Genomic DNA, 25539 nt, shown 5'->3' on the forward strand with positions numbered 1-25539 from the left:
TATATAGATTTTTAACTATCACTTGTTGTGTTATTAGTTTTAAATTAACCTTTTTTTTTTTTTTTTTTTTTTTTTTTTTACAGATTTTACAGGGTTTTAATCAGACCCCAATATGCTTACAAATCTTGAGGTACAGGAAGTTTACACAATAGTTTTATAAATCTTGAGATACAATTTATACCTTAGCAAAAGTTTTAGAGCACTAAACCAAAAGAGTATGAGATGTGTAGCAATAGTCCCTGTTAGGAATAGGCTGTCCCTTTATTTTGGTTTGTTCTCCTTTCTCTGTCACATAGCAGATGGCTTGACTAATATGGGACAGAGATTTTCGGAAGAAACCTTTAAACAAGCATGCTTCAGTCTAGGGGAGAGGGAGCCATGCCCTAATTCTACAGCCAGATCTTAACTGAAGTGGGACAGCATAAAACAACAGTGTAATGGCACTCACACCTAAAAGACACTGGAATCCCTGTAGACTAAATCTAAAGAAGGCTTAGAGAGAGGAAATTTTTAGGCCTGGCTACAGGTGAGGGATGCTGCAGGAGGGAGCTGAGAGAAGACCAGCCAGTGAAGAGTGTGTGTAGAGTGTGCATGTTGCAGCTGACTTACTCCTTTGATTTCTCCAACTCCTGCTGTTGTCTCACCCCTAGCTCAGAGCACTTTGCATTAACAGATTCATCGATGGTAACAGAATATTTACACAATGTGTGTGTGGGGGGGGGGGCTAGACAAAACCAAACAGGGCTTGGAGACAAGAAATGGGGGCTTTTCATATCTGATCATTCACAGTATTGTAAAGGTTCCAAACAGTAAGTGTTGGTAGGTGGCTCTTTTGATTGATTATCTAAGGGTATTGATACCAAATTTAATTGCAAAAGTGAATAAATTTAGGGCCATCAGGTGGAGAGGCATCCCAAGGGGGACTGAGAGGGTAAGGAAGACATGTTCACATGGATGAAAGAAAAGGAAAATTCATTGCAGCCTACAGTCGTGGGCGTATCTGGGACTCAGGGAGGAGTGAATGAGGACCAAGCTGTTAAGTGGGTCATCACCACACTCAAGGGGGTCAGAGGCTTAACCTGGCTAAGCCAGCGGAGAGACTCAGTGCCTGGTACCAGGGCTTTCATAGAGGTGAGAAGGGGAAAACAAAAACTGAGCTCTAGGAGGAGGGGTCTCATGAACAGGAAAGGGTTGGGGATGGGGTCACAAAGTCATGAGGGCCTAAAGGAGCTGTGGGATTGCGGGCAGCTCCAGGGGTAAGGAGGGAGAAGAGAGCAGGAAGGGGCACAATAGCTTGATTTGGCCTAAGGAAACTGTAGAATCACAGCTCTAAGGGGGCTGGGAGAGGGTTAGCTGAAGAGGGACAGCTGTAGCTTTAAAGACCTTGGCTGCCTCCAAGAGTACCAGAGGGGTGCCGGACACTCAAGGGTCTCAAGGGTCGCTTCCTCAGACTCAGTGGAACATTTACACTGACTGAAGGAGAAACTTCTAATTACAGCTGGTGGGTAGGGTGCTGAAACGATCAGTGATCTGGAAGGTGAGAACTGTTGGGGTGGACAGGAGGTGAAGGATAGGGTCCCAGTGGATCGTAGACCAGGAGGGGAAATGCAGGCCCAGAAGAGCCTATCCAAGTCAACAGAAGCAATTGTAAGCATTACAGCTTGGATGGAAAGGTATCCTAGCAGCTAGGAGCCAAAAAATTCCACAGCCACACCACACAACAACTCTCACACAACAGATCTATTGGGAGGGGAAAAAAAATAGGAGTCTGTCTCTGCTTAGGTGAGAAACTGAGCAGTATACAAAGCTTACATAGAGTTTCTTGGGAAAGAGGTGGAACTTTTCAGGGTGGAGCTTTCCTGGGTGGAGATTGGGTGATTTTTCATGTTTAAAGATCAGGCTTTTTATTCCGTGGTGGTGGTGGTGGTGGTGGTGCAGGCCGAAGTTTCTCCTACCAGCAGCTCCTAAATAAACACACTGAGGCTTACATTATTTATAAATCCCTGGCCAATAGATCAGGCTTGTTAGTAGCTGACTCTTACATAAATGAACCCACATTTCTTATCTATACTCTGCCACTGAGCACGCTCAGTACAGCATGCTCATCCTGCTTCTCCACGCATCTGCTGGTGACTCCTCTGACTCTGCCCTTCCTCCCAGAATTCTCCTAGTTGGTTGTCCTCCCTACACTTCCTGCCTGGCTCCTGGCCAATCAGCTTTTTATTAATCCGAATGATAAATCTTAATAGTGTACAAAAGGATTATTCCACAGGAGGTGAGGGGGCACAGTGTCCAGCAGTTAGAGTGTTCTGTGGAACCTGACATTTAGAGGTCTTTGTAGGGAGGTGCCTGGCCACATGTGTAGCTCAAGGGGCTTACACATAATCCCTCAGTGAAGTTTAAAATGCAACCATGGACATATTTTAACAAACTCAGAACCAAAGATTTAATTTCCTTTAAAATTTATTCATGTGTGTTGCTGGACCTTCTCCCAGCCAGGTCCCACCGCCCTTAGCCCCAAATAAACACACAGAAGCTATATTAATTATAAAACCATTGGCCGATGGTTAGGGCTTCTTACTGGCTAGCTCTGTCTTAATTATTAACCCATTTCTATTGATCTATGTATTTCCACGTGGTTTTGGCTTACCAGAGAATGCCTGGACCTGTTTCGTGGCTACATGGTGTCTCCTTGCTGCTCCTCTCTGCCCACCTTTTCCAGAATTATCCTCGTCTCCTAGTTCTGCCTGTCTTCCTGCCTCTATTGGCCAGTAATTTAGTCATCAACCAATAAAAGAAACATATATTCAGAAGGACATCTCCCATCATATGTGTGTGTATATATATATGTACCATGCATGTGCCGGGTCTCCAAGAAAGTCAGAAGAGAGCATTCCTGAAACAAGATACAGATGACTGTAAGTCACCATGTGGGTGTTGGAACCAATCCTAGGTCTTTTTGCAAGAGCAACAAGTGTTCTTAACCACTGAACCATTACTTTGGCCCCAATTTCCTTCCTTTCTGCCTCTTTCTTGCCCACTAGTTACGTTTCTTGCTCTCACCAGATTTGTCAGCCTCCTGCCAGCACCTTCAACCTTCTTGAGATCTAGGAATAATGAATTTATGTTTTACTCATTTTGGTTGTACCTCTTATCTCCTAATTGACACCTGAATCTAACTTTTGGTCTTGGCTTTAGAAAGTTACCATTGTGGCTTATAGTCAAACACAATAAAAACAACAACAACAAATCACAACAAAAATCACAATAAACACAACTTTATTCCTTTTTATTGTCAACTAGTATTTCACTGTATGATCAGACAACATTCATGCCTTCATAAACTGGTGGACAGCTGAGCTCTTCCCAGTTTGGGGCTATTATGAATAATGTTGCCTGTGAATATTTATGTAAATTATTTGTGCTGCTATATTTTACTTTTTCTTGGTTATATGCCTAGAAGTTCTGTATGGGGATTTTGTTTAACCTTTTGCAGGGTTGCAATATTTTCCAAAGTGCGCAGCACCCTGCAATCCCATTAGCACCAAAGTATGGAGTTTTGGTACTCCACCTCCTCATTAGGCCTTTGCTGCCCTTGTTATCATCACTTCAGTGGATGATGCACACTGGCATCCTATTGTGGTTTTGGTTTATGTATCCCCAGTGGGATCTATTTGATTATTTTAAACCTACTATTCAGTGAAAGCCTCCATTCTGTCACATATATCTTGGTCATATGAATCACAGCTACTCTAAAGGGTCTATCTAATGAGCAGGACATCCTGGACATGCGTGGATGTCTTCACTGTCCTCTTTTTCATTTTGGTTTTTATTCTTTTTTTTTCCTGTCACATATGGTAATTATTGGTAGGGTACAAGGTATTATGTAGGAAAAACCTGAAAAGCTCCTCTACAAACGATTTATTTTTGGAAGGCAGAATATTGGAACTTCATCAATCAGGAATGGAGGTAGTTCAAGGCTGAGTTGTAGGCATTGGTGGAACCATCCTGATTTGCTTTTGCTCTGACCTTGGTTCATGAACAGTCTGTTGAGACACTGGTATGTAACCAGGGCCACCCTCCCATTTAGAAACTCTTCAGCACTGTCTTAGCTAGGGTCACTATTGTTGTGATGAACATGACCAAAAGCAAGTTGGGGAGAAAAAGTTTTATTTGGTTTACACTCCCACATCATAGTTCATCATCAAAGGAAGTCAGGACAGGAACTCAAGCAGGACAAAAACTCATACAGGAAGCTGGAAGCAGGAGCTAACACAGATCATGGAGGAGAGCTGCTTACAGGTTTGATCCCAATGGCTTTCTTATAGAACCTAGGACCATTGGCCCAGGGTTGTCACTACCAACAAAGTTCTGGGCACTCCCCAACCAATTACTAATTAAGAAAATGTCTTACAGGCCTGCCTACAACCCAATGTTATGGAGACATTTTCTTTGATTTTTTTTTTTTTTTTTTTGAGACAGGGTTTCTTTGTGTAGGCTGTCTTAGAACTAGCTCTGTAGACCAGGATGGCCTTGAACTCACAGAAATTCATCTGCCTTTGCTTCCCAAGTAATGGCATTGATTAAAGGTATATGCCACGATCTCCAGGCTAGAGACATTTTCTTTCTTTCTTTCTTTCTTTCTTTCTTTCTTTCTTTCTTTCTTTCTTCCTTCCTTCCTTTCTTTCTGTCTGTCTCTTCCTTGCTTCATTCCTTCCTTTTTGTTTTGAGGCATTTTCTTAATTGAGAAGCTCTCCTCTTAGATGATCCCAGCTTATGTCAAGTTGACATAAAACTATCCAGCACAAGTACCACGAGACAGCTGAAGATATCTTTTAGAATGTTTTCTATAGCAGTTTCTTTCTGCTTCATTGCTTGGCTTCTTGCCCATTGTTTTGCAGGTAAGGAATCCACAAGTTCTCTGTTGCAAACAGGCATATAGAATGGCTGCTTTTATAGCAAAAACCATATGGTTAATTGTGGCAAAAGTAGAATAATATAACATTTAGTCTCCTAATTACTTTTAGTATATATTGGTGATATTAACTATATTTAATTTTTGTTTGTTTGTTTGTTTTTTCAAGACAAGGTTCCTCTGTATTGTTTTAGAACCTGTCCTGGAACTCACTCTGTAGACTAGGCTGGCCTTAAACTCACAGAGACCTACCTGCCTGCCTCTGCTTCCGGAGTGCTAGGATTAAAGCCATGCACCACCAACGCCCAGCTTATATTTAATTTTTAAAATTATTTATTTATTTTGAGACAAGGTTTCTCTGTGTAACCCTGGCTGTACTGGAAATCACTCAGTAGACCAGGCTGGCCTTGAACTCACATAACTTTTCCTGCCTCTACCTCCCAAGTGCTGGAATTAAACGTGCACCACCTAGTTATAGTTAAATCTTCATGCCACAGCCGGCAGTTATCTAATCTGTGATAGCTGTGATTGCAGCCCAACAAAATGGCAAACTTACTTAAAATAGTATGAGATTTATTATTTTTATTAAGGATTTTTATTTCTTATTTATGTTTGTGCATCTGTATATGTATGTTTTGATATATTTAGGTTCCTATGGAGTCCAGAAAAGTGTGTTGGTTCCCTTGGAGTTAGAGTTACAGGTGCTAGGAGCTGAACTTGGGTCTTCTGGAAGAGTAGGAAGAATTCCTCAACGTGACACCCTCTCTAGCCCTGAGATTTACATTTTAATATGTATTTTGTGTGTGTGTGAGTGGGCATGAGGGTCAGAGGACAACATGCAGAACTGGGTCCCTTTCTCCATCATTTGTATCAGGTTGTAGGCAAGCACCTTCACCAGCTTGAGGGGCCATTATAAGATTTTGCATTTAATGCCTTTTTTTGTAGGCTGATTTTTATTTTTTGTCTCACCCGCTCGTTCCCAAATAACCTCATGGAGATTTCTTATTAATGCTTGGCTTATAGTTTATGCTTGTTCCCAACTAGCTCTTATAACTTAATCCATTTTTATCAATCCACTTTTTGTCTCATGGCTTTATTACCTTCACTCTATTCTGCCAATGCTGCTTCCTCTCTATCTGGCTGGTGACTCCAAGTCTCCAAACTTCTTCCTGGCATCCTCTCTGATGTGAAAATTCTGCCTAGCTATTGGGCATTTAATGTTTTTCCCCCACCGAGTGACAAATCTTTGGTATACAAAAAAGATTATTCTGTGGCTATTGAAAAGGGTGATGTTTCTCTGATTTCTTTATCAGCCCCTTTATCTTCTATGTATAGTAGGGCTACTGAAGTTTTTTTAGTTAATCATGTATCCGGCCACTTTGCTAAAGGTGTTTATCAGCTGTAGGAGTTCCCTGGAAGAGTTTATCGGGTCATTTATGTAAACTATCATATCATGTGCAAACAGTGAAAGTTCAACTTCTTCCTTTCCTATTTGTATCCCCTTGATCTCCCTTTGTTGTCTTATAGCTCTAGCTAGAACTTCAAATACAATATTGAAGAGATATGGAGAGGGTGGACAGCTTTGTCTTGTTCCTAATTTTAGAGGAGTTTCTCTCCATTTAGTTTGATGTTGGCTGTTGGTTTACTGTATATTGCTTTTATTATGGTTAGGTACATTCCTGTTATCCCTGATCTCTCCAAGACCTTTATCATGAAGGGGTGTTGGATTTTGTAGAAGGCTGTTTCAGCATATAGTGAGATGATCATATGATTTTTCTTTTTCAGTTTGTTTATGTGGAGGATTACATTGCTAGATTTTCATATGTTGAACCATCCCTGCATCCCTGGGATGAAACCTACTTGGTCATGGTAGATAATTTCTCTGATGTGTTCTTGGATTTGATTTGTCAGTATTTTATTGAGTATTTTTGCATCAATGTTCATTAGGGATATTGGTCTGTAGTTCTCTTTCTTAGTTGAGACATGGGAGGATGGGAGAGAGAGGAAACTGGAAGTGATATGTAAAATAAGAAAAAAATTATTCTGCAACAACTATGTAAGTTTTGTTTTGCTTTGAGTTGATTTCACTGACTCAAAGCATTCACAAAATGTTATTGATTTAGCTCAGACCAGTGTTGGTAATGATAGGGTTAAGGCTATCAACCTGAGGGACTGGAGAGTTGGCTCAGCTGTTAAGAGCACTTGCTGCTCTTCCAGAGGAGCCAGGTTTGATGGCAGCTCACAAACTCTCTGACTCCAGTTCTAATGTCCTTTTCTGACCTTGGTGGGCCATCTGGCATATGGTACACAGGGATACATACAGGCAAAATACACATAAATTTTTTTTTTTTAAAGAGTATCAGCCTTAAACTACTCAAGATTGCAAGGGACTGCCATGTAGGAGAGACCGGACTGATGTGACAATGTTTAAGTTACCTGACAGGTCTGGGATGACCCTGGATCCTTTGTCTTCAATTGCTGTCATATTCTCTTCTCTCATTTACCTCAGAGGTAACAGTGACTGAGATTTCCTATCATAGGAAGTGTGAGGTCAAGGTGTGGGTAGTATCTAAGGGTAATCATGTTATGTACTAAATATAACTTATTAGCATTATAAATGTTCTGGAAACTGCTCAGTGTTGTGAGAAGCAAAAGGAGTTAAGAACATGGACTCCCTGCTTTGAATGAATCTGAGCTCCAACAAGAAACTAGGTACTTAAGATTTCTTAGTTTCTGTGAGCTTCAGTTTCTGAAAACTAAAACTATAATCACCCAATGAACTGCAATATCACTACTCAGTATGTACCTGGAAAATGTGGGGCTGGAGAAATGGCTCAGTAGTTAGGATCACTAGCTGCTCTTCCGGAGGACCTGGGTTTGATTTCTCAACACCCATGTGGAAGGTCATAAACATGTTTAACTCCAGTCCCAGGGCATTTGACACCTTCTATTGGCTTCCAAGGGCACCAGGCACACAGGTGGTACAGAGACATACACGTGGGCAAAACACCCATATATGTAAAAACAAACATTTTAACAAATTTTCCATAATATAGTAATGTTAGTAGCATCAGCTTTGTAGAATTAACAGCCCACCGAGTGCTTGGCACAAACCTGAGCTCCCTGTAAGTGCCAAGAAAGTGTTTCTTAAACATGCAGCCTTGCCATGTTGTGTAAGTTATCTCCTGTCTCCGTGTACCAGACCACCAGCCTGAGAATTTTACGTACTCCTTAGGTAGGATGAGTGTGTAGATGGAAAAAAAAATATAGCTCTTAGCTCAGAGATAGTCTGTTCTTGAACCAAATGAGTGATGATGGCCCAGCAACATGGATTCAGATCGCCCCCAAAGACACGCTTCACTGTGGAAGTAGTTACACACGAGATTTTTTTTTTTTTTATTACTTGTAAAACAAAGAAACTCACAAAGTCAAGGCACTTATCAAATGGCACGGACTACAGGTAGATAGGTTATAGCAAAGTGGGCCAGACTTACAGGTTTCTGATGCTGACACTTGTAGCTTTTGCTTGCAGGTACGCGCGTGTGCACCATTTGTGTCAGCCTCTGCAGGGGCTAGAAAAGGCACCCGAGTCCCAGGAACTGGGGTTACAGGCTGCTGTGAGCCACCGTGTGGATGTTGGGAATCAAACCTGGGTGTTCTTTCTGGAAGAGCAGCCAGTGCTCTAAACCACAGAGCTGTCTCTGCAGCTTCTGTTAAGAATGCATTTGAAAGGTTTTTGTTAGGCACGAGGGTATTGTATGTTCCAAAGGAACTAAAAAACTCCAAGATAACTTGGCTCCGGTCTGCAATATTTTAACGGTTCATAATCTCGAAGTTAAATTATTTAGCCTTGTAGAATCTTTAACACCGTGTAACATCCTTTTTTATCCTAAGAAGTCCCGTTTACAGGTGTGTGTGATGCTGTGGAGTGTTAGGACACCATGGGGTGAGTACTCTGTGCGTCGCAGGCCACCTGGCACACATCTGCTTACTGTCAGTGTTTAGGATGAAGTGCGAGGAGACGGGGACAACCGACCTGCGTAGAAAGTGGCAGAGACCGCGGGTCCCGTACCTACTGGAGCGGCGGGAACCGAGCTCGGCGGGCTCAGTGCTGTGCGTGCCGGTGGCAGGAGCTTGGCCCTCGCCACCTTAGGGCAGCGAGCGCCGCGGGTCGGGCGCCTTCCGCGGGCGTCGCTACACACTTCCTGTAGGTCCGGGCGCCCGCCGAGCGCTTCCGGTGCCGGCTGGAGCCCGGGTCCGAGCCCCCGCCCCGCCCCTCTCGGCCCCGCCCCGCGCGGCCCCGCCCCCGCGCTCCAAGCCGGGCTCGCGGAGCCCGGGGCGCACGGAGCGGTGCGCGCCGGTGGCCGAGCCAGGCTGCCGCCCGTGCCCCCCACCGCACCACCGCCGTCACCCGCCGCGCAGCCCGCGGGGTGCCCTTCCCGCTGCACCGGCTCCAGTGCCCGGGCCTCCGGCGGTGGGTGCTGTCGTCCTCCTCCGCTCCGCCGTCCCGCCCCGTCCAGCCCGGGCCGCCCGGCTCCCGCAGGCCCCATCGCCCGCGTTCCTATGGACAGACGCACAGACACCTGCAGGTGGGTGAGAGCCCTCGCGGGGCCGGCGAGCAAGCGGGCGCGGGGCCTCTTTGTGCGTGGGCGCCCGCGCCGTGACCCGCCGAACCCTCCTTTTGTCTGCCGGGGCCAGCGAGGCGGGAGGGCGCTAGGGGCGGAGGGGTCTGCGGGCGCAGAGCCGGGCGCCTGCGGGTTCGCGGCCCGCGGCGTCTCTGAGGGGGGCTGTCCCTGAGCGAGCGTCCTCGAGCCGGGCGGGAGGGTGGGAAGGAGGAGGGACGGTTTGCCCTGCTAGTAGCAGAGTCTGAGGCGCTTCGGGGCTCTGCCCGGCTAGCTTGGTTGTCGGGAGGCACCGGGAGGTGCGTGTGGGGTGTGTGAAGGAACGTGCAGCGCTCCGCTCCCTTATTTATTGTTTCTAACGGAGAAGGGCTTTCTCCGAAAGGCTCCCCCCGCGATCTGAGGCTGCGCACAGTGATTTGTATTTGTTATCAAATAGATCAAGAAAACTAGCAAGTGTCCTGGGGAGAGGAGGCTGGGTTGACCAGATCAAAACAAACAAACAAACAAAAAAATGTTTGTGGTTTTCTTACAGCTATCTTTAATTCTTTAATTTTAATACCTAAAGGTCAGGTAGTGGTTTAAATGAGGGGAAATCGAACATGACTGATTTTTTTCTTTTTTAAACAATTGTATTTGTTTTGAAGTTTTGGAGCAAAGTCCCCCCGCCCATCCCAGTGATCATTGAATATTAGCACTGGTAGTATATAGTCTACCTATAAGATAGTTAACTGGAGTGTCAGATAATGACAGCTTTTATGGTAGCGCTTGCATTAGAGAGTCTTTATGCGGGCTAAAAACCTTTGTTTTACGTTTTAAGATAGGTACTTTTCATAGCATATAAGGAGAATGTGATATTAGAAGCGATTTTTCTCACCTGTATTTCTTTATATGATACATGTATGTATTCCATGCATACAAACCAAGGACTAGGCTGTTGTATATGTTGGTTATGGTGTTTTGAAAGGTGTAAGGTAGTAGTTCTGATTTTTCATATTTGATTAGCTTGCTAACTTTGTGAACAGTTGCTATGTGTTCATAGGTAGTCAAATAATGAAGTCCAGTGGGCATTCATGAAATGCCTTTCACAGACTAATGTTTTGTTTTCTATGCAGGTATGGGGTTATGTTCTTATGTTAATCTGTTTATTCCTCACTCTCTTAGAAAATTTTTTGTTTACTGTGTAAGACTTCATATTGACCTACATAAGTCTGTTACCTGGGAGTCTTTTTTTTTTTTTTTAATTTTTAGTAGTTTTGAGGAGTACAAAATGCTAAGTATAACCATTTGGAGAAAGTGGAAGTTTCCTTAAAACTAAATTAGAAGGACAAAAATTATTATGGTGGGGAAACTACTTAAAGTTCCATTAAGTTATTAAAAATTCAAGAAAAAATACAGTTCAATGCTCTTTTTTTAAGTACACTATTTTTTATCATAAATAGTTTAATATGCTTAAAATAGTGATTTTTGTGGGAGAAAAATTTACCCTAGATTCTTGCCCCAGTTACATTAGATTGACGATGTTCCATACTGAATTTCTATATTATTGAACTATACATTTATGCATACTGCATGTCTAGAAGCAGCTTCATCTACCAGAGTTGATCAGGTTTTGTTATGTCCTGCTGTTATTTCCGGTCTAGATTAGGTAAATGAATTTAAACTATACAGAGGCATAGAACATAGTGTGTGGCTTTGGTCCATCCTCTTTCCCTTATGAAGAGCTTAAAGAGGAGTCTTGAATTAGGTCTGTTGTAGTCACGAACAGGGAGTTCTAGAACACCACCATAGTTGCAGCTCTTTGTCATTGGTAGAAATGCTAAAAAAACAAAAAACAAAAACAAAAACAAAAAAACAAAAAAACCAGGCTAACAAACTGAATTGCTTGTGTATTTATTAGATTGTCAGTGGTAGTGATAAGACTTAACAAAGCATCTCTGTGTAAATGGGAAAAAAATCAACAGTGCATCTGTGTTGGGAATGCTTTGGCAAAGTAATAGTTGTGCCTGCTGGTTTTCTTGGATCAGCACTATAGTGTCTTTATCTGCGCTGGCTGAGAGATAATACCTTGCCTTTTCATTTGACTGGTGTGTAAATGTAACTATTTTTTTTTCTGTATAACTAATAATGGTATAATCAGAAGCATTTCAGAGAGGCTTATGTATTTTTTTTAACTCATTTTAAGAGGGTGAATAAATTAATTTTTTGACTTGATGCTTCTTTTATTTTTAAAAACCTTACAAGAAATATTCCTTGCAGAAAATGTGAATTTGTGTAAATTGGCCTTTAAACATGAAGCTGACATTTAGCTGTACTTTGTTTTCCTAAGCAACACTAAGCTGTCCACAATTAAACCTGGGAGACTTTAAAGGCTTCCATTACTTTCCCATGCTCAATACTGGCCTAATGAAGTATGCCTGTGACTTTTGCAGTTCTTTGTGGTCTGGTGGGGAAGCAAGTGTGAATGAGGAGTGTGACAGAAACTGCTCCTTGCAGGATTTGTTTTATCGCACCAAGGGCACCCATGCTTCTTGCTGAAAGGGAGAACTTATTCTTGGAGTAATACCCTGTACCAGATGTACGAGCCTGGCTCTGAGGAAGCTTTCCCTCTTAAATGCTGTCAGAGACAGAGAAGCTGAAGATTGGAGAGAAGCCATTTATTTTGAACAGTTTATTTTATGACAGTTTGTGTTTATAAAGAAACCTGCTCATAATATTTACTTCAGGGATCTACATAGCTACCCAAAGGCGCCCCACAGGTTTACTTTCTTTTTCGTTCTCCCTTTAAGAAAGTTTCCATAGAGCTTAGCTCTTTTCTGACACTTCTTGGGTTTGCTTCTTTCTGATCAGCTGATTTATGTATGGACTTTACTTACCACCACGATTGGAGAATTCTTTTGCTAGTCTGAAATTGCACTTTGTCTGTGATCTGGTCGGTTTCCTAGGAAACAAATGCATTGCATAGATTACATAATGAGGACTGTGGTTGGCTAGTGACTGTGTAAATTCTGTTGTTTAGTGAAGCTTATTCTCAAATTTAAATAAAGGTCAAGAAAGCAAAAGTACTGAGAATGCAAATTTGGGGATCTTATTTTGTATCCTGGGCCAACATTTTAATAGGCTTTTCTGGAGAAAGGCAAATTTCCCAGCAATATTCATTTGTTTTGCAAAGTCTTACACTTGAAGCAGTTGGGAAGATCCTTCACTATTTCACACTGGTGATGATGGTAGCCTTAGTGACAGAGATGTATTTCAGAAAAGTGTTATCACACTTGCAAATCATGTAGAGAGCAAGGGGGTGAATTGTAGGGCATCAGTCATATTTTTATACCTAGAAGGAAGTAACATGTGATTCAAAACGAGAATGCATCTTTATGTGAAATAGAACTTTAAAAAACTTAAAAGTATTTGAGAAACTTCTTCTGTCTCTTCTTTTTTTCTTTTGTCTTTTTGAGACAGGGTTTCTCTGTGTAGCCTTAGCTGTTCAGGCACTCTGTAGACCAGGCTGGCTTTGTCGAACTCACAGAGATCTGCCTGCCTCTGCCTCCTAAGTGCTGGGATTAAAGTTTTGTGTGCCATCACACCCAGCTGGAAAACGTCTAAAAAATGCATAAATCTTATCACAAACTGCTGTTTACATAATCTAGTTGTTTTCACTTCTGAATTGTCTGAACTTTGCCTTAGAACTCCAAGTTAGAGACTAGCTTTCCTCTCTTCCTTACTCTCCTCTGGAATCCTGTGGCTCTAAATACAGGATGAAAAGCAATGCTACTGTTGGAAGGCAAAGGAAGGACAAGAAGAAATTTACAGAGAACCAGAGCGCCACCAAAACCAATGCAAATGTCTTTCACTTGATGCCTGAAAATATTTTTGTTGTTGTTTGAGACAAGGTTTCTCTATGTAGCTTTGGAGCCTGTCCTGGAACTCACTCTGTAGACCAGGCTGGCCTCGAACTCACAGAAATCCTTCTGCCTCTGCCTCCCGAGTGCTGGAACTAAAAGTGTATGCCACCACTGCCTGGTATCATCAAGGATTCTTTTGTTAGCTTAAACATTAAAAGAAAATACAGAGTCAGGTGTTGGCATAACCTTTAATCCTAGCACTTGGGAGGCAGAGGCAGGCAGATCTCTGTGAGTTTGAGACCAGCCAGATCTACAGAGTGAGTTCTAGAACAGCCAGGACTATAGAGAGAAATGGAAAAACAAAACCAAAAACTAACACCCCCCCCAAAAGGAAATAAAATAAAATACATGTATCTGTCTGTAATCTTAGAGAATGGTCCAGAATTGCCTCATCCCCTCTTCCATGCTAACCATGTGTTTTTGAATTGTTCACTTGCCTTTCGGCTAACTTCATTTCAGTCATAAAACATGTCTTGGCTAGGTTCTCCTGTTCTTGGCTTTTCCCAAAGTGGACATGACTTGAACCCTTAATTTCTTTCCTAATTGCAAATATGGTGTCCCATCAGTTCTTCTAATAGGTATTGTGATGGCTTTTCAATTTTGTTATTGCACTATTTAAAGCACAATCATCACCTATCCCAAACCCTGTCCCCTATTGCAGGACTTGTTTTGTCTAAGTCACAGTTAAGGGTGTCTGTGAATTGGGTGGCTGGGACATGGCCTCCCTCTTCCCAGCTTCTATAACAGCATCACACTGTGGGTGGCTTCAGCAGCTAGAGTATGTTCTGATAATTCTTCAGCATTCTGAGGGTCCTTGGATTGGTTTTCCTCTGCCTCCCTGTGTTCTAATCTTACAGTCATTTGACAGAGGCTTGTGTGGATTAGACTATCAATATGACTTCATTTTACCTTAATTACTTCTTTTGGAGGTCTTAACTCCAGATATGTTAAATTCTGAGGTACTGGTGTTTAGGACTTGAAAGATGATCTGAGGATACAATTTAGCCTGTGTGTCTACCCATTTGGAGCCCTAACTACATATGTACTTCATTCTGTTTAGTGATTTCTAGTGGCTTTATCTTACATGTCTTTGCTTTTTCACATTTCCTACAGGTTCATTATTTTTTAAATTTTGTATGTGGGCACGTGTGTGCCTGCCTGATATACACCATGTGTGCAGAGCCCCTGGAGGCCAGAGAGGTCGTTGGAGCCCCTGAAACTAGGGTTAATGACAGCCATGGGCCTCCATGTGAGTACTAGGAACTGAACACTAGTGCTCTATAAGAACAGCAAGCATGCTAACCACTGGGCAATCTCTACAGCCTTTTCAAAGGAATGGGTGTGCATGTGCTTCTGAGTATGTGGATATTATGTGCATGCACATGTATGTGTGGTTTATGTGTTAGATATTTGTGTGAATGTGAATGTGTGTATTGTGTGCATGCAGGTGCACCTGGACATGTGGGTAGCCCGTGGAGGTCAGACATTGATCTTGTCTGTCTTCCTCAGTTACTTTTCACCTTGGCCTTAGTTTGTGAGATAGACTTTCTCAGTGAACCTGGAGCTTATTGGTTCGGTTTGTCTGGCAGGCCAGTGTGCTCCAGGGATCTCATTGCCTGCTTCTTCATTGGATTACAGCTGTGCACTGCTGCACCTGCCTCTATACTAGGGATTTGAACTCGGGTCCTCATATTTGCTCTATCTTTCCAGCCCCAGGAATAGATTTTGAGAGGGAAAAAAGTTAGTAGTATAGAATAGAAAATAAGTGTAAATGTAAGTTGTTTTACTAGTTGTTGTTGTTTTTTAATAACTAGTACAGAGCATTCCCTTTATAAGAGACAAGATTCAGAGACTGAGGTTTCTTAACAGCCATCCTCTATGGTGTGGAGTTTGAGTGAATCACAGAGTGTGTGGCATAGTCCTTGCTTTTAAACAGAGGAATGGACAGTTGGCCCGGGTAGAAGCAGATGAAGTTCCATTATGGGCCTCACTGCTGGGGATTATACAGCTTGTCAGATTTCTTTGTGTTGTGACAGCAATGTTCTTTTCTAGCTGTTTATTTCCAATGTCCAAGTAGTATTCCACTGAATCATTTGTGCCCCTTCCAGCATGATGGTACTTTTGATCCCAACTCTCTCTTGCACGTGGGTCCCATGGGTCAGAGCTGGTGGCCAGCAGGAGCCCTGTGACTACCTAAGCTGTGGGTTGGGTCTTGATTTGTCACTGAGTATGAGGTTCCAATAAGGAGCATGTGTCAACTCTATGCTGTTCAAAAAAAGTAGCTAAAGGCTTTATTTTGTTTATACTTTTTATAGTCATTATTTTTAGAGGTCTAAATTAGAAAATTCTGGAATACCAGAGAATTTGAACTACGGATGCTGTTCTGATTTTGTGACTTCTGAGGACTTGTTTCCTTTGATGGTCTGTTGGCTCTCACATGCTGCTTTCTAGGGAACTGTGCACCATTCTGTGACTTCATAGTCATCCATTTAAAACAGGAGTTTGTGTGTGTGTGTGGGGGGGGGGTTGGGGGTAGAGTCCTTATCCTTAGTCCCAGCTTCTGCACACAATCAAGTCCCTAGCTTCATCAGTTACAGTTTCCAAGGTCTTCTCAGTTCTGTCTGTTCATCCCTTATAGACAGGTACACTGTACCCTAACTGTAGACCAAAGACCAATGGCAGGGGCAGGAGGTGTAGCTCTGTAGTGCAGTATGCACTTAACATGTACCAAGCACTGGGTTTTATCCTTAGCATGCATGCACACCGTGCAGACCCAGTATTTTTCCTGTGTAACACAAACCCTTACAATAGCATTTCTGTAATCATTTAGTAGATAGAAGTTCATCAATACAAAAATATTTCTTGCTTTTCATATGTAAAGCTGTTTATAACTTTTGTACTTCAAAGGTAGTTTGACTGGATAAAAATTCTTGTATTTGACTCATGTGTTCTTTGCTCAAGCACCTTTAAAAATGTTCTTTACTATAGAGATTGGCAAGCTTTTCCTGTGAAAGGTCAGATAGTAATTATTTTAGTTTTTCAGGTTTTCTGTATTATAGCTATTAACTGAGCCACCGTATCACAAAAGCAGCCATGGATCATGTAAACAAATTAGCATGATTTCTGCTCGATTGAGAGAAGTTTGATTGGTAAAACCAGATGTGAATTGCAATTGGTCACACATCTTAGTTTACAGAATTTTTTTTTTTTTTTTGTTTTGTTTTGTTTTGTTTTTCAAGACAGGGTTTCTCTGTGTGTCTTTGGAGGCTGTCCTGGCAGTTGCTCTGTAGACCAGGCTGGGCTTGGACTCACATAGATCATCCTGCCTCTGCCTCCTGAGGGCTAGGATTAAAGGTGTGCACCACCACCACCTGAGTAGTTTAAAGAATCCTACTCCAATAAATAGACTATTGTCTAACGAGGACTGGGGACTGAGCCCGGTGCCTCATATGACCATGTAGGCAGTGCACCAGGGAATTGTATCTCCAGTTTGAACTTTCTTGCAGGCAACTTGATCTCTCTACCTAGATACTCAATAGACATTGCTTTTCATCCTAAAAAGTTAAAATTTATTACTTGTTCTTTGTTAGTTTTCCCAGACATATAATATATTTTATATATTGGCCTAACTATTTTAATCTGTTATAACTTCTAGTAATAAATGTATTTCTTTTTAGGGGGTCCTGTGACATATATGTGACATCAACCTTGCTTAACTTTTCTACATATATCTTTTTCCATTTTTTTGAGTTTTATTTGTTTGTTTTTCTAAACAGGATATGTAAACCAGACTGGCCTCTAATTCACAGATTTACCTGGACAATGATTGAAGAGAGTATGCCATTATACCTGGCCAATTATACTTTTTAAAATCATAGTCTTCATATTTGCTTACTTGTAAAAACAATTGTTTTTAATTTACATGTTAAGTATCCCTTTGCATGTAAAGGTCAGAGGTTAACTTCCTGGGATAGGTTCTCTCCTCTCACTGTGGGATTGCATTCAGTTCTTAATTACCCATTGTTTCACCTTGCCAGCCCTTTACTTTTTTTTTTTTAAAAGCATTTGTTTGTTTGTTTGTTTGTTTTTTTGGTGTGTGTGTGTGTGTGTGTGTGTGTGTGTGTGTGCGCGCGCGCGCGCGCGCGCGCGCACCTGCCTGACTTGGGTGCAGGAACCTGAACTCTTAACTGCTGTGTCATCTTGCTAGCCTCCCGCGTTACTTTAAAAATGAAAAGATTATTCCTGAATGTGTGTGTGGGTGCGTGACCCAGTGTGCATGCTGAGATCAGAAGACAGCTTTGTGGAGTCTGGTTTTTCCTTTCCCCCCATGAGTCATGCCCCGTCACTGCTGAGTGCTGGGATAGCATGTGTGTGCCACCGTGCCTGGCTGTTTCCCCATCCCTAGTCCCCTCACTGGTCTTTCTGTGGTGGCCATCAGTCTGTTAAGTCCTAGTGTTCCTTCAGGTGTCTTTGGTCTTTGTCCCCTTCTTTCTTAGTCTGTCCTGAATGCTGTCAGTTTTCTATGTGCATCTTTTTGTCAACTAGCCAGTGTAAGTTTTTAGCTTTTCTTTTTCTGTCTCTCTACTTCCTACCACAGCTTTTCTTTTCTTTGTCTCTTGTGTGTCTTTCTGGTCTCCTGTAGACCAGGCTGTTCTTGAACTTACTATATAGCTAAGGATGGCTTGAACAACTTCTCCTCCCAGGGGCTGGGAGTGCAGACATTGAAACACTGTGCCACAGTGCGTCTGCTTTATGCCATGTTTTGTGGTCTGCCTTTATTGGTTTCATTATTCGGTTCTTGAGCATTATCTTTACAATACCTTTCATGGGATAGCTTGCTTCTTCTTTTTTTATGTTTATATTAAAATAAGATGGTTATACCTGTATTTTAGGAGGAGCTTGCTGTGCTAGGGGTGGGAAGTTGTCTTGGTTTAATGGTTCAAGATTTTTCTCCTTTATTCCATTTGTGAAGTATTTTAAAATATGACCACTCATAAATCAAAGTGAAGTACACTCATTAGAATGAAAATTAGTAAGTGTTGTGAGAACATACAGCAACTGAAATTCTGCATTGCTGTGGGAATTATATATTGGTATGGGAATGTAAATTGGGACAAACAAATTGGAAAGCTGTTTGGCAGTATCCACTTAAACTAAACACATGTATACTGTATGGTTCATCAATTCCTCTTGGAGATACATACCACCAAAGTAAATGTACTAGAATGAATAGTCATAGCACTGTTTATAACATCTCCAAACAGAACTGTTTATGATGACCATCACTACAGTATATGGTAGACAATACCAGGTTGAGTGCTACATTGATCTACCCAAATAAATCACAGCTCCTAGTATTGATACCTTTGTCTCCTTCCTAAGTGGTCTGCTTTGGTCAACTGGATATTAGCAAACCTAACTGCTACAGCAGCTTCATAAATGCTTAGCCATTGAAGAAAATATTGCTCTAAGACTGTACCAGAGTCCAGGCCAGAGGCTTGTGTGTGTGCGCGCTCGTGCGTGCGTGCATGTGTAATACTGATATTAGAGGTGTTTGTGGATGCATGTGTGGGGATCAGAGGAAAGCTCAGGGTGCCATTCATCAAGCACTATCCACCATCTTTTTCTTGTTTTGAGAAAGCTTCGCTCACTGACCTGTAAGTAGATTAGACTGGCTGGCTAGCCAGACCTGTGGTGGCATGTGTACGAATGGCCCCACAGACACATCTTCAGAGTGTATAAATGACTTTGTTGGAGGAGGTGTGTCACTGTGGGTGGGGCTTTGAGGTTTCTAAAGCTCATGCCAAGTCCAGTCTCTACTTCTTTCTGCTGCCTGCAGATCTGGATGTAGAACTCTTAGCTACCTCTCCAGCACCATGTCTGTTTGCATGTTGTCATGCTTCCCACCATGATGTTAATAGACGAAACTTCTGAAATGGTAAGCAAGCCCCCAGGTATTTATGTTGGTCATGGTATCTCTTCATGGCAATGGAACAGTGACTAAGACAAGACCCAAGAAGCTGTGTGGTGGTGGTAAACACCCTTAATCCCATCCAGTACTTGAGAGGCAGAGACAAGCAAATCTCTGAATTTGAGACCAGCCTGGTTTCCTGAGTGAGTTCTAGGACAGCCAGGGCCTACACAGAGAAACCCTGTCTCAAAAAACAAACAAACAAAGCCAAAAAACAAACTAAAACAAACAACAACCCAGACGCAGGGATCCATCAAGAGCACATTGCCATGCCCAGCATTTTTTGGTTCATTTTTCTTTTTTTTTTCCCTTCCTTCCTTCCTTCCTTCCTTCCTTCCTTCCTTTCTTTCTTTCTTTCTTTCTTTCTTTCTTTCTTTTAAAGGGAAAGGCCACAAGACTGAAAGTCTTGATCATAAAACTTCCGTGGTTATATAGGATAAAACAATAACTATATGTCTAAACAGGATACAATTGAGCAGAATGTGATAGGGGAAATAAGTTTGTTAATTATTTCCTGGGCCAGGGATTTTTATAACTGCGAGTTGATGGCTATCTGGTCTTCTTTAGGATAGAGAAATGTTGACACAGCTGTGGTGTGTGTATTATCTAGTCTTAGGCCTTTAGTCATGTACCCAGTCATTTGTTTAGCCTTATCTGTTGGGCTGCCTTTGGGAGCTCAGAGGAACTTGAAATTTTTCTTTTTCCCATATGGGCTTTGAAGTCTAAGTTTTTAGACTTTTATTAATTTTTCCTATTTCAAACTATACATATTCAACCAGAAAATGTTTATTAGGCCATGCTGTGTAGTAGGCACTTTCCTCGGTCCTGGGAAATTAGTGATTAGATGAAAATGGTAGGGAAGAGGGACAGGAGATATTTCAGGATTAGGGCTTGACATTTGAGATAGAGTTAACCAAAAAGAACTAACAGAGCCAGGCATGATGGTGCACACCTAAACTCCCAGCACTTGGGAGGCAGAGGCCAATAGATCTCTATGAGTTCCAAGCTAGCCTAGTCTGTCTACAGAGTGAGTTCCAGGACAGTCAGGGCTATAGAGTAATACCCTGTCTAGAAAAACAAAAAGAACTCACTTAAAAAGTGACTCTTATGGACTTAAAATAAAATAAGGTGTCTAGAACAAATGCATAGAAATGTGTGTGATGGTCAGGGCTGCAGCTGAATGGCAAAAGGGACTGGAGAGAGAATTGGAAGGGAAGAGCTCTGTGTGTGTGTGTGTGTGTGTGTGTGTGTGTGTGTGTGTGTGTGTGCGCGTGCGTGTGCGTGCATGTGCGTGTGATGGCCAGACCATGTAAAAGCTTGTGGCAAAAGGAAGGATTCCTGCTGTAAAGTTGTCAAGTAGAAAAAGAAAGAAACAGCCCTTCTGTCTTCTATATCCCCTTGACACAGCACTTATTTAAATATGCATAAGGAAATACACTGAAAAACTAACTGCATTAATATGCTGTATATGTATGAGGGGCACCGTAAAGACACCACTGAAATGGCTGCTCCATTAGTGGGGAGGTTTTGATTGTAGATAAGCGAGAACAGCCGGAGGCATCTGGAAGAGTCCACAGCAGAGAGAAAAATAAATAGACTGGACATGGCTAGGCTGTCTGTGAGAGAAGGGAAAGAATAGTGGAGATACAGCTTGTTTGGGAACCTTGCCAGTTAGCGAGAGATGAGAAGGGATACTTGTGGATAGGGATTGTAGGAGCCTGGATGCTGAGATGAGCTTTGATATGCAACCACAGGTATCAATCAACTCTCATGCCTCTTCTGCCAAAGGCAAGGGAAGGGACTCCTTTTGGCAAAGGGAACCTTGTCAAAAGTTCCTGAGGAATGCTGGCTTTTATCTCACCAGAAATCCAGCTTGAGGTGGTTGGCCCAAGACTGTCATTTCTGGGCATGTGTACTGCCTTTTGGAGTTTGAGGAATTGGAGTTTCCTTTGGCCCTGACACTGTACAGTTATGAATTACATATTTTTTCCTTTTGCCATGCCTCTAGAATTTTGTTGTATTTTATTTTATTATATTTTTATGCATTTAAAAAGTGTGTGTGTAGGTCAGAGGACAGTGGACAGCTTTTTAGGTATGCTTTCTCAACTTTTTTTTTTTTTTTTTTTTTTTTGAGACAGGATTTCTGTGTGTGACAGCCTTGGTTGTCCTGGAGCTCACTCTGTAGAAGGCTGGCCTTGAATTCACAGAGATCCACCTGAGTTATGCCTCTGCATCGACCTCCCAAGTGCTGGGATCAAAGGCATGCACCACCACTGCGTGGATCATTTTGTTTTTTTTTTTTTTTTGAGGCAGTCTTTGTTGTTGTTTCTGATGCTATGCTGCATACCCCAGGCTAGCCCACTGTGGGTTGCTTCTCCCCACCCCAGTTCTGGAGTGCAGGGCTGGGGTTAGACACAAGAGCCACTGCAAATAGCCTTTCTACATGGGTTCTGGTTATTAGGGTTGCCTGGTAAACACAATTAACTGCTGAGACAGCTCACCAGCATTTTTAAAAGCATGAAAAATTTTGTATATTTTTATCTTTGAAAATCTTTGAAATTGACTGGGCAGTGGTGGCTCACATCTTTAATCCCAGCACTTGGGAGGAAAAAGCAGGTGGATCTTTGAATTTGAGGCCAGCTTGGTATACAGAGTAAGTTCCAGGATAGCCAGGGTTACACAGAGAAACCCTGTCTCAAAAAACAGTCTTTGAAATCAAGTATTTTTGATCTTCCCATGGTGGATATGATGTGACTTACTGAAGGCAGATAGTAGTGTCTTCAGCCATCGAAGGAGTTAGATTTTTTTAGTATTAATCTATAGAGGTAATTTTTATCCTTGCTTTAGGAGAATTGAAGCAAGCAGGCTTCTGGCTTCTGCTGGTGTTTGAATCTTCTCTCATCATTTAATCTGTGGCTTTCTAGCACCTCAGTGGCTTTTGTGATTAATAATTTAATTAATCTTCTGTTATAAAATAAACTGTTTTTGGGGAAAAAAAACCTAAGTCTGTTTTATGTCGGTCTTCCAAGTGCTTAGACCACTACAGCATCTCTGGTATGAGTAATAGGCTCTTTTGCCTAGTTAAGAGTAAACTTTGGATTCAGTCTTGCTAGCATTAAGATTTATCATTGGTACTACTCTCTGGCCTTTATGAATGCTTGCCATCCGTGCTTTTGTTTCCACGTTTACAGTGATACTAAGTATATGCTTCATAGAGCTGTTAAGGAAATGAATTCATGTGGGTAGAGTGTCATCAGGCACATAAGATAATTAGTATTGAAGTTTTAAATACCTGGAAGAGCCATCACCTCCCTGCTTGTACCCTATACCCTCCCACCAGCCCCTACCCCTGGATGCTGAGAAAAATGAATTCAAGAAATTCTTAAGCGACTGGAGAGATGACTCAGTGGTTAAGAGCACTGGCTGTTCTTTTAGAGGTCCTAGCTTTGTTTCCCAGTGACCACATGGTGGCTAATATCTCAACTCTCTCTTCTGGTGTCCTTGGGTATGAGGCACAGGAGCGGTACATACATGTGCATACACCCAAACACTCATACACATGAAATGAAACAGTTCTAAAAGAAATCGTTAATTATGTGTTTTTAAAGAAATCTCTCCAGCCCCCCAACTATATGTCTTAAAGCATTTTTCATTTTAAGCAGTGTGTGTTTGTGGGAACCGTTTTAAACTAGCCATCTTACTAGAGTAGTGTACCACTCATGAGCATCTGTGGCCACCTTCCCAGTTAGTTGCTGAATTTTGAGAGAAGGATGCTAGCTTGTTTTGAGAAAGACAGATGTTGTGCTGTTCACCTAAGTGACAGTGTTGTGAAGTGTGGGGCAAGATAGACAGCCAGAGGCAGCTCCTAGAAAGGTTGCTTGCTGCTGGAGCAGGCAAGTAGTATCTAGGTCAGGGTGATGACGAGCTTGATTTAAACAGGCACAGTGAGTGATAAGGAGGATCCAGTGGAGAGCAGTAGATGAAGATGTCACTGTCCTTTAAACACACCACCACAGTTCTGGTATTTGTATATATTCTCTAACCTCAGATGCTAGCCATTGAACTCAATGAATTTAACTAAGAATAAATAATTTATGAGTTTAAAAAAATATGGCAATGATTTGGTGAAATTTAAAAGTAGGAAAAAAATGAAGTTTAATTCAGTGTACTATGAAAGTTTGTGGAAATAAATCTGAGATTATATTTCTTTGTGGTAGTTAAGAACAGGTAACTTTATATCCATATGGTATCTCTAATCTAGTTTGTGTTTGTGGCTACTTGGGGATTGTACAAAATGTGACTAGTTTTTATTGAGAAAAATAGGAGTAGTTTTGCAGTGCTGATTTAATTGTTTAAATAGTAAACCTTTAAGACTTTTATTTAACGCCTCCATTGTTTTTATAGGCTCAGTGCAGTAGGACATTGTGGCTGAAGGGTGTGATGAGCAGAGCTGTGCACAGATGGATAGGGTAGGTCAAAGGCAAGCCCCAGGGTCTTGCCTCCTCTCACTAACCCTCAGCCTTTGAGACTCACTGTGAGCAGTAGTGTGGTGGAGGAATAGCTCTACTAATGGGCTAATCTAGAGCCCTCAGGGTTCAGATGCTTCCAGAAGGTCGTCATCTGGCTACCAAGCCCTCATTACATGAGCATTTTCAGGGCACAGTTTTTACGTAGCCCATAATGCACGTGTTCAGTCTTAAAAAGAGTAACAGGACAAATACAAATAGAGACTATATTTCTACTGGGACAGCTTAATACAAACATGTTTGTTGTCTTTGCAGAACCATAACTTGTAACGCAGGATTCCTGTGGGCATGCAACTGTGACTGAGACTGTGTAGTGAGCTCCTTCCAGGTCTCAGGTACTTACACACTCAGTGATGATTGCTCTTACTAACAGCTGTGTTATTTAATTGAATCTAGAGGTCACTTGGAATTTTCCTCATGACCTCTGAGAAGTTATTTCTAAAGTGCAATTAATATTTCTGACTTGGCAGGTAAGTTAATGACTGTTAGAAGTATTTGGGGGTGGAAGGAAGAAAGCATGCCTCCATAAAGCCTCCATGAATCATGGAAACAGTACACAGAATTAGTATTTCTTCCCAGCTCTCCTGCTAAGCCAGGCTCAGGTCTGGGTCCAGGCTTGTGACTTGTCCTCCACAACACCTTTGATACTACTCTCGTCTGAGTTTAGGTTGCTGAGTTTAGAATTCTCAAGAGTATGTGTGGAAGTGGAAACTGGATGAAATGACTGTGAATGAATGTTTGGTTTGATTTTTTTTTTTTGAGTGGGGGTTTTTTTGTTGGTGTTACAAGAAGTGAAGCATTAGCACCACTGGGACACCGGCTTTCTGTTCTAGTAGTGTTAAAGTATTACCCACAGAACTATCTTTTAGCTTTATTTGGTACTTAGTTGTCATGTATGTTTTTAAACCCCTTTGAGACCTGGGTAACAACTTTGACTCATACACACACACATGCAATTTTGTTTTGTATTGTTCTGTCAGGGCACATAGCCCAGGCTAACCTGGAAATTATTATAGCACAAGCTGATCTTGAACTCACAACAGTCCTCTTACCTTCAACTTCCCTAGTGCTGGGATTTTAGCCATGAACTGTCACGTCCAACTGGACATACAATTTGTTTTAGTGTTAGGAACAAGCCAAGGGTTTCTGCTTGCTATGTAAACTGGCTACTGAGCCCTACAATGTACAATGGCGTGTGAAATTTAGGATGTATGTGAACTCCTGTGATCTACTTTGCTAACAACTGTATTTTGTGTACTTGCATATCAGTGTATGGTCTCCTTCTTTTTCTTTTTTTCTGAGACAGGGTTTCTCTGTGTAGCCTTGACTGCAATAGAACTCTATTTGTAGATTAGGATGGCTTTGGAGCTCACAGAGATCTGCCTGCCTTTGCAGCCCAAGTACTGGGATCAAAGGTGTGCACCACCATTGCCCAGGTGGGTTTTTTTTTTTTTTTTTTTTTTGTAAGAATAGGAACTTAAGGTATACAATAATGATAAGGAGAATGAGCTGGACTTCCAGGAAAATTTACTTTTTTGAGAGAGGAAAGATCGACATGGTATTTTTCATAACAAATCTGTTCAGACATGAGCACTAGTAGTGTTCA

At 41.9% G+C, this 25539-nt stretch overlaps 2 protein-coding genes across 4 annotated transcripts in view; one reads left to right on the plus strand and one right to left on the minus strand.

Annotated features, from left to right (window-relative positions):
- Nucleotides 1-25539, minus strand: part of Ptbp3 (polypyrimidine tract binding protein 3) — a 297169-nt gene that overhangs the window by 149892 nt on the left and 121738 nt on the right. The window lies entirely within an intron of this gene.
- Nucleotides 9363-25539, plus strand: part of Kiaa1958 (KIAA1958 ortholog) — a 120623-nt gene continuing 104446 nt past the window's right edge. For all 3 annotated transcript variants that reach the window (XM_051187881.1, XM_051187880.1, XM_051187879.1), the window contains exon 1: nucleotides 9363-9504. The gene's annotated coding sequence lies outside the window, so the exon portion shown is untranslated. The remainder of the gene's footprint in view (nucleotides 9505-25539) is intronic.

The sequence above is a fragment of the Phodopus roborovskii genome, unplaced genomic scaffold (genome assembly GCF_943737965.1).
Source record: "Phodopus roborovskii unplaced genomic scaffold, PHOROB, whole genome shotgun sequence".
Classification (NCBI taxonomy): domain Eukaryota; kingdom Metazoa; phylum Chordata; class Mammalia; order Rodentia; family Cricetidae; genus Phodopus; species Phodopus roborovskii.